General features: G+C 45.0%; 1 non-coding gene across 1 annotated transcript; it reads left to right on the forward strand.

Moving 5' to 3' along the window:
* The first annotated feature begins 384 nt into the window (after positions 1–384).
* Trnas-uga (transfer RNA serine (anticodon UGA)) lies at positions 385–459 on the forward strand. The gene has a single exon. It is a non-coding gene; the product is annotated as a tRNA-Ser (tRNA).
* The last annotated feature ends 7,446 nt before the right edge of the window (positions 460–7,905 follow it).

Raw genomic sequence — 7,905 nt, forward strand, 5'->3', positions numbered from 1 at the left:
AACATTATTTATTTTAACAATGGCCAAGGAGCTCAACGGCATCCATCTAGGATCAAATAATTAGGTATCGTTTCCAGAATGAGATTCTTGCTCTGCAGCGGAGTGTACGCTGACATGAAACCTCCTGGCAGATTAAAACTCTGTGCCCGACCGAGACTCGAACTCGGGACCTTTGCCTTTCGCGGGCAAGTGCTCTACCCTCTGAGCTACCGAAGCACGACTCACGCTCGGTATTCATAGCTTTACTTCTGCCGAGCCTTTGGCTACGCCATGTCTCCGCAGTATCCTTTCTTTCAGGAGTTCGCAGACGAGCTTCTGTAAAGTTTGGAAGGCAGGAGACGAGATACTGGCAGAAGTAAAGCTGTGAGTACCTGGCGTGAGTCGTGCTTCGGTAGCTCAGTTGGTAGAGCACTTGCCCGTGAAAGGCAAAGGTCCCGAGTTCGAGTCTCGGTCGGGCACACCGTTTTAATCTGCCAGGAAGTTTCAGTAATCTCCTCCTCCGAATTCTAAGATGTTCCATTCACTATATACCTGGTGTTGGTAGCCATGTGTTCAGTTGATCTCCTTGCTTCCAACTGGTAGGTTCAGCACCTACATCTGCCTCAGTGTTGAATAGGAGCATGGAGCCGAAGAGGCCCTGTTGCTGACTCCCACATTGAAGTTCAGTGCTGGTAGCACTCTGCGATGTGGTGGTGTCAGAAGACAGACAGTTTCTGCGTCAGTAAATAATAGACAGCAAGCAGTGTGACGTTTATCAGGTGTAGAACCGCATGTCGAGTACATCTTTGGCTACAAGAACGTAGATTCACTACAGTATCATGATCATGGAATCGAGTGCTATTACTGTGATTGCCATCAGTCCCAATAATCAGCTCATCACACGAGTTGGAGAGGTGGAGTATTTAGAGCGAGCTGGTGTGAGGCTAAGATTTGTAATGACTACATGTGGCTTATTCTGCTAAAATCGCTTAACTGCTGTGTCAGCTCCTCACCATGCCCATTTGTGAAACACACAGAGTTTCTTGCAGCATGTCTTGCAACCTAAAGTACGTGCTTATGTAGCTTCTTTTGGTTTTCTGTCGCAGTCTCCTGTTTGCTGGAGGCGTACCTTACTCAACAGATGGTGTTGTAATCTGTCAACAACGTGACTCACTTGGGATACACGGGCTCGCCTTCTGCTTTTGCCTCTGTCTCTGGCATGACTCGAATTTGCCTGTGACAATGTGAATGAGTTTTGTGATTCTTCAATTTCTCCCAGCGTACTTCAAGACGAAAGTCGTCATGAACGAATTTTAATAATATTTTTCTAATCCACCCCTTACTATTTTGTGCGATAACAATGTGAAATAAATCACTGTTGTCTTGGAATCATAGTGTTGTGTGTGTGTAATAGATGGCTTAAACCTGGCAAACACTCACCTTATTCAATACAAGTGTTAAACATTTTACACTACTGGCCATTGAAATTGCTGCACCAAGAAGATGACGTGCTACAGACGCGAAATTTAACCGACAGGAAGAAGATGCTGTGATATGCAAATGATTAGCTTTTCAGAGCATTCACACAAGGTTGGCGCCGGTGGCGACACCTACAACGTGCTGACATGATGAAAGTTTCCAACCGATTTCGCATACATAAACAGCATTTGACCGGCGTTACCTGGTGAAACGTTGTTGTGATGCCTCGTGTAAATGCGTACCATGACGTTTCGACTTTGGTAAAGGTCGAATTGTAGCCTATCGCGATTGCGGTTTGTCGTATCGCGACATTGCTGCTCGCGTTGGTTGAGATCCAATGACTGTTAGCAGAATGTGGAATCGATGGGTTCAGGAGGGTAATACTGAACGCCGTGCTGGATCCCAACGCCCTCGTATCACTAGAAGTCGAGATGACAGGGATCTTATCCTCATGGCTGTAATGGATCGTGCAGCCACGTCTTGATCCCTGAGTCAACAGATGGGGACGTTTGCAAGACAACAACCATCTTCACGAACAGTTCGACGATGTTCGCAGCAGTATGGACTATCAGCTCGGAGACCATGGCTGCGGTTACCCTTGATGCTGCATCACAGACAGGAGCGCCTGCGATGTTGTACTCAACAACGCCGGCCACGGTGGCCGAGCGGCTCTAGGCGCACAGTCTGGAACCGCGCGACCGCTACAGTCGTATGTTCGAATCCTGCCTCGGGCATGGATGTGTGTGATGTCGTTAAGTTAGGTTTAAGTAGTTCTAAGTTCTAGGGGACTGATGACGTTAGAAGTTAAGTCCCATAGTGCTCAGAGCCATTTGAACCATTTTTTTACTTAAGGAGTTCCTCAGCCGTTCTTTTCAGGCGCTGTTTGACGATCTGTGTGTCAGGAGCAGTGTCCTTCGTCCTGAATCTAGCTACTCGTTACGGAAGTCCGAATCGACGGAAGCATGACACAGGTCGCAAGGTACAGGGCGTCCGGCACAAATCTGTGGCGTGACAGTGCCATCCAGCACTTCTTACGAGGAGTCAGTTATTACGTCCACTTACCGGAAAGACACAGGCAGGAAGCGCAGATGTCTTATTTCGTTGCTTGTACCTGGACGGCTTCGGCGCCAAAAGTACGCGGCTAGTGAAACGGATGCGGTCATTATGGAGTCGTATCAGGAAATCAGTGTCCCCCCAGCCCTTTGCTGTGCAGCGGAAAAAGCGCCGGATGTGACTCCTTTGTCCTTCACCGCTTCACTGACCAGATCGCACCGCGGGGGCAGTTGACTGTGACGGTAAGAGACGCCGGCCGGCCGGATGCTGCGGAAGAGGAGGAAAAACTTTGTACTCTTCACGCGTGCCGGCGGACACAGCTATCGCCGGACAGGGGGCATCCGTCGTGTATCTGAATGCGCAGGTTTGTGCCCATCACATTCGTTCGCAAACCGTGCGCGCAGTTCGTCATTTCAACACTATTGCTGACTGTAAACTTTACGTCGATTCTCCGTACTGAGAAGATAGTGTGTAAAACTGTCATAGGATCAGTTGTATCACTTGATTCGGTTAAGTTAACGGTCGATGAGAGCAACAGAATACGCCACCACAATATGTCAGTGTCAACCAACTGTTATGCAGTGTTTTAGTTTTCTTCGTACGTTGGAAACAGTTGATTCCGTGACTGAAAGTGTAACTGACTAAAAAATCCAGTTAAGCACAGCGACACGTACTAAAAATTATTTGAAGTGGCAGGTAGTATTTTTTGCATCTCATAATGTATTTTAGTGTCGGCCGCTGTGGCCGAGCGGTTCTAGGCTCTTCAGTCTAGAACCGCGAGACCGCTACGGTCGCAGGTTCGAATCCTGCCTCGGGCATGGATGTATGTGATGTTCTTAGGTTAGTTAGGTTTAAGTAGTTCTAAATTCTATGGGACTGATCACCTCCGATGTTAAGTCCCATAGTGCTCAGAGCCATTTTTTGTATTTTAGTGTAAAAATATTTCTTTGTATCACGAATGTACGTAATTTAAAACTAAACTGATATAAGACAAAAATGGTTTGTAGAGATATGCGATCAGCTTTGTTCAGCGCTCAGAAAAGTCTCGATCGTAACTTTTTTTACTATTTAGTCATAACGTTTTTCATCATCTGCTTCAAATTCTGCGGTAAAAACTACGAAAATAACCCAGCAACGATAAATTGGGCAATTACTGAAAGTATATCAGTTAGAACACCCAGCTGACGAACAATTTATTATGCATGAACTGCACTGGGACTGAGTGTGAACTAACATGGTATATCGTGGAAAACATAAGCAAGGATAAGAAACTCATGAGTTTTAAACATGACTGTTTCTTAGCAACCGTATATTAGTTTCAACACAGGTATCACACATCCAAACGATTACATACAATTGTCTAGTACATTGACCTACGTTTCGACACTCTAACGATCTCTTCATCAGGATGAAATCTTAAAAAGCCATAAAATTACATTGCGAGAAAGCAATGGTCAGAACGAAGAGCAGATATGCTCAAGTCAAAAAATGAAACACGTTCCAGCATTTTGCACGTATGTCTAGCTAGGAACAACATCAAACCTGATGTCTGATGTCTGAGTCTCAAAGACTCGTACGTTACGCTCGGCGTTTCGTCCTCCACAACAGAATAATTTACGTACTACCACCGGATCTATCCTCTCATCGCCAGTAACAAAATTGCAAAATTACACTGAACACACACTCGTCAACTACGATAAAGTTACACTCAAGAATTACGCTTATCTATTCGCGTTCAGATGAAGCGAATAAAAATTACCTCGATACTCCTCCATCTTCAGGAACTAGGCAATGAATCTCACTTGGCCGCCGCCACAGTATTGTGACTATAATTGTACAAGATGAAATGCCTGAAAGTAGCGAATGAATCTTAGAAACCGGTAGTCAAATGGCTCGAATCTGGACGCACAACACACGACTTTATATTTTTACGAGTATCGTTATTATGATTATAGTCACAACAGCACAACGTATTACGTACTAATGAAACTAGGAAATGAAGTTAGAACATGGAACGAAAATGGAGGCGAGAAAGCGACTGCAGTGCATCACATGTGCAGACTGCAAGTAGCATACAAACTGAAGTGAGGGGTCAAAAGCAAATGAAAGGGATGTCCCGTATGAAGATGCGCTATGTATGACGCCAGTGCGTTGCAACAAGATTCGAGCGTAGACTTCTTATCTGAGCAGTATGTTGTGAACTTAGCCCTGACATCGTGAGTTGAACGACGTGAGATCATAATCGGTACAAGACGCTTGGGTATAGCAAATCACAGATTAAACAATAATTCGAGTTTCGGAGGTCAACTGTGTTTAGGGTGGATCTCCAGTATCGCGGAGACTGTTCCATACGCGTATTACACGGAACGAGCGCAAATGTTTGACTAACGCTCTTACGTCGCCTTCCCAGAGCCATACGGGACGATCGACGGTCTGCTGTGAGTCATGTTGTAGCCGACGTGAATGTGGAGTGCGAGAGACCCTTTTCTATCAGCACCGCATACGCTTCAGCAGCCGACGACCGATATAACATCCATTGCCTTCCCAGGAGGTTTCGGCCACTCACATTAGAGAATAATGATGCCGTGAAGTGGCATACGTTACTGAAAGAGAAATAAGAACTTGCCACAACCATTTGTTATTAATTATGAATCTCCATTCTGTTTCTCTATGAAGGTCACGCTGTCTGAGTATGGCGACCCGAGATTCCAAGCAACTTCTAATTTACCATTTCTAGGCCGCGCCTACGTGCTGCTCCTTGTGCCTACTGTCTATACCAGGGTCCGTATCCTGAGGAAAGTTTTCTCCAGCCCAATCCTGCTAAATGTGTTGTGGAGGAGATCTAAGAAACTTGTTCAAGGTCAGGACATCTGCATCACCTGTTGAAAATAAACTTTTGGGTAGCTCTGGCATGAATTATCATTTTGCAGTGGTCACTAACGCGAACGGGTAGTAGTCCGTGAATTTCCCTGCAAGCGGCTACTGTGATAACCGATCGTAGCGAAGGAATGTTCGAGTGTGTGTGAAATCTCATGGGACTTAACTACTAAGGTCATCAGTCCCTAAGCTTACACACTACTAAACCTAAATTGTCCTAAGGACAAACACACACACCCATGCCCGAGGGAGGACTCGAATCTCCTCCGGGATCAGCCGCACAGTCCATAACTGCAGCGCCTTAGACCGCTCGGCTAATCCCTCGTGGCAGTAGCGAAGGGTGTTAAAACAGTTTCGGGTTGCAGAATCAGGGAGTCGACCAGCAGCTCTCGTGGGATTGAGGTGGCAGGTGGCAGGACATCTGGGGTGGGGCTTGTGTTTTAAAGTGGTCTAGGGGCGCCGGCACGGTAGCTCAGCGTCTTCGGTCAGAGGGTTAGCTACTCGCTGCAATAAAAAGACGGAGTTAATCGACCAACAACGAACTTAAACGGATGTCTTACGACGTCCGCCCCGAGCAGATGCAACGAACAAAATAGCCAGCACGGTAGCTCAGCGTGTTCGGTCAGAGAGCTTCTTGGCTTCTGCAATAGAAATCTGAGTGAAAGGATCAACAAAACGAACATGAACGGATGTCATGTGACGTCCACAACGACCAAACACATCGATCAACAACGAACAAAAATGAAAAAATAAATAAAATAAAAATAGCAGTAGCCTATTTGATTACTAATCGAAACCTTCTCGGTCCCGGGTTCAATACCTAAGACCGCTTAAATTTTGATTAATAATCAGCATTGGTATCCAAAAATTTCCAGCATAAGAAATCACCCTCATTCGGCCAACGGCCTTGTCAAAGGGGATGGGGAAGCGCACAGACGTTCAGGGCACTCTGTCGTCCTTGGGGTGGGAAACTGCCCCTAAAAGCGAAAGAATCTGCAATGATCAACGGCATGAGGATGTAGAAGGCAACGGAAACCACTGCATTAAAGATACATAAAGTGTATCCACAGGACATGTAGACTGTAAATGAAAAAGTATTGTGATGAGCTCTCCATTGGCAAAAGATTCCGGAATGGAAGTGGAAATACAGGGTGGCTAGAGCCTCCCGGCGGGTACACAGTTCGCCTGGTGCAAGTCTTTCGAGTTGATGCCACTTTGGCGACTTGCGTGTCGATGGGGATGAAGTGATGATGATAAGGACAACACAACACCCTGAGCGAAGAAAATCTGCGGCCCAGCCGGGAATCGAACCCCGACCGTTATATATGACATTCTGTCGCGAACGACTCAGCTACCTGGGGCGGACATTCAGGAATAGTCACCCATTTGGATCTCCGGGATGAGTCTGCCAAGGGAAAGTGACCACGAAAAAAAAAATTAAATAACTTACGAAAGAATAACGTCCTTCGAGTCGGGGAGTGGAATGTCAGCAGCTTGAACATTGTAGGAAAGGTAGAAAATCAGAAAAGGGAAATGTAAAGGCTCAGTCTAGATATAGTACGGGTCAGTGTAGTGAAATGGAAAGACGACAAGGATTTCTGGACAGATGAATATAGGGTAATGTCAACAGCAGCAGAAAATGGTATAAGGAAGTAGGATTCGTTATGAATAGGAAGGTAGGGCAGAGAGTGTGTTACTGTGAATAATGAAGGGGTAATGCAGTGCACAAAGAGAGATGAAAATACAATAGTCATGGGGGACTGGAATACAGTTCTAGGGGAAGGAGAAGAAGAAATGGTTTTAGGAGAATATGGACTTGGGACAAGAAATGAGAAAAGAGAAAGACTAACAGAATTCTGTAATAAATTTCAGCTACTAATAGCTAATACGCTGTTCAAGAACCACAAGAGGGGGATACGTACTTGGAAAAGGCCGGGTGATACGGGAAGATTTCATTTAGCTTACATCTTGGTCAGACAGAGATTCCGAAATTAGATACTGGATTGTAAGGTATATCCAGGAGAAGATATAGACTCAGATCACAATGTGGTAGTGATGAAGTTTAAGAGATTAGTGAACATGAATAAATACATAAGGAAATGGGATATAGAAGTACTAAGGAATAACGAGATGCGCTTGAAGTTCTCTAAGGCTATATATACAGCAATAAGAAATACATCATTATGCAGTAGAGTTGAAGAGGAAGGGAAATCTCTAAAAAGGGCAATCCCAGAACTTGGAAAGAAAAACTTAGGTACAAAGAATGTAACTGCAAAGAAACCATTCATAACAAAAGAAATACTTCTGTTGATCAATGAAAGTAGGAAGTAAAAAAATATTCAGGGAAATTCAGGAATACAGAAATACAGATCGCTGAGGAATGAAATAAATAGGAAGTGCAGGAAAGCTCAGACTAAATGGCTGCATGAAAAAATGTGAAGAAATCTAAAAAGAAATGATTGTCGGAAGGACTGGCTCAACATATAGAAAAGTCAAAACAACCTTCGGTGAAAGTAA

The sequence above is a fragment of the Schistocerca gregaria genome, chromosome 3 (assembly GCF_023897955.1).
Source record: "Schistocerca gregaria isolate iqSchGreg1 chromosome 3, iqSchGreg1.2, whole genome shotgun sequence".
In the NCBI taxonomy this organism is placed as follows: domain Eukaryota; kingdom Metazoa; phylum Arthropoda; class Insecta; order Orthoptera; family Acrididae; genus Schistocerca; species Schistocerca gregaria.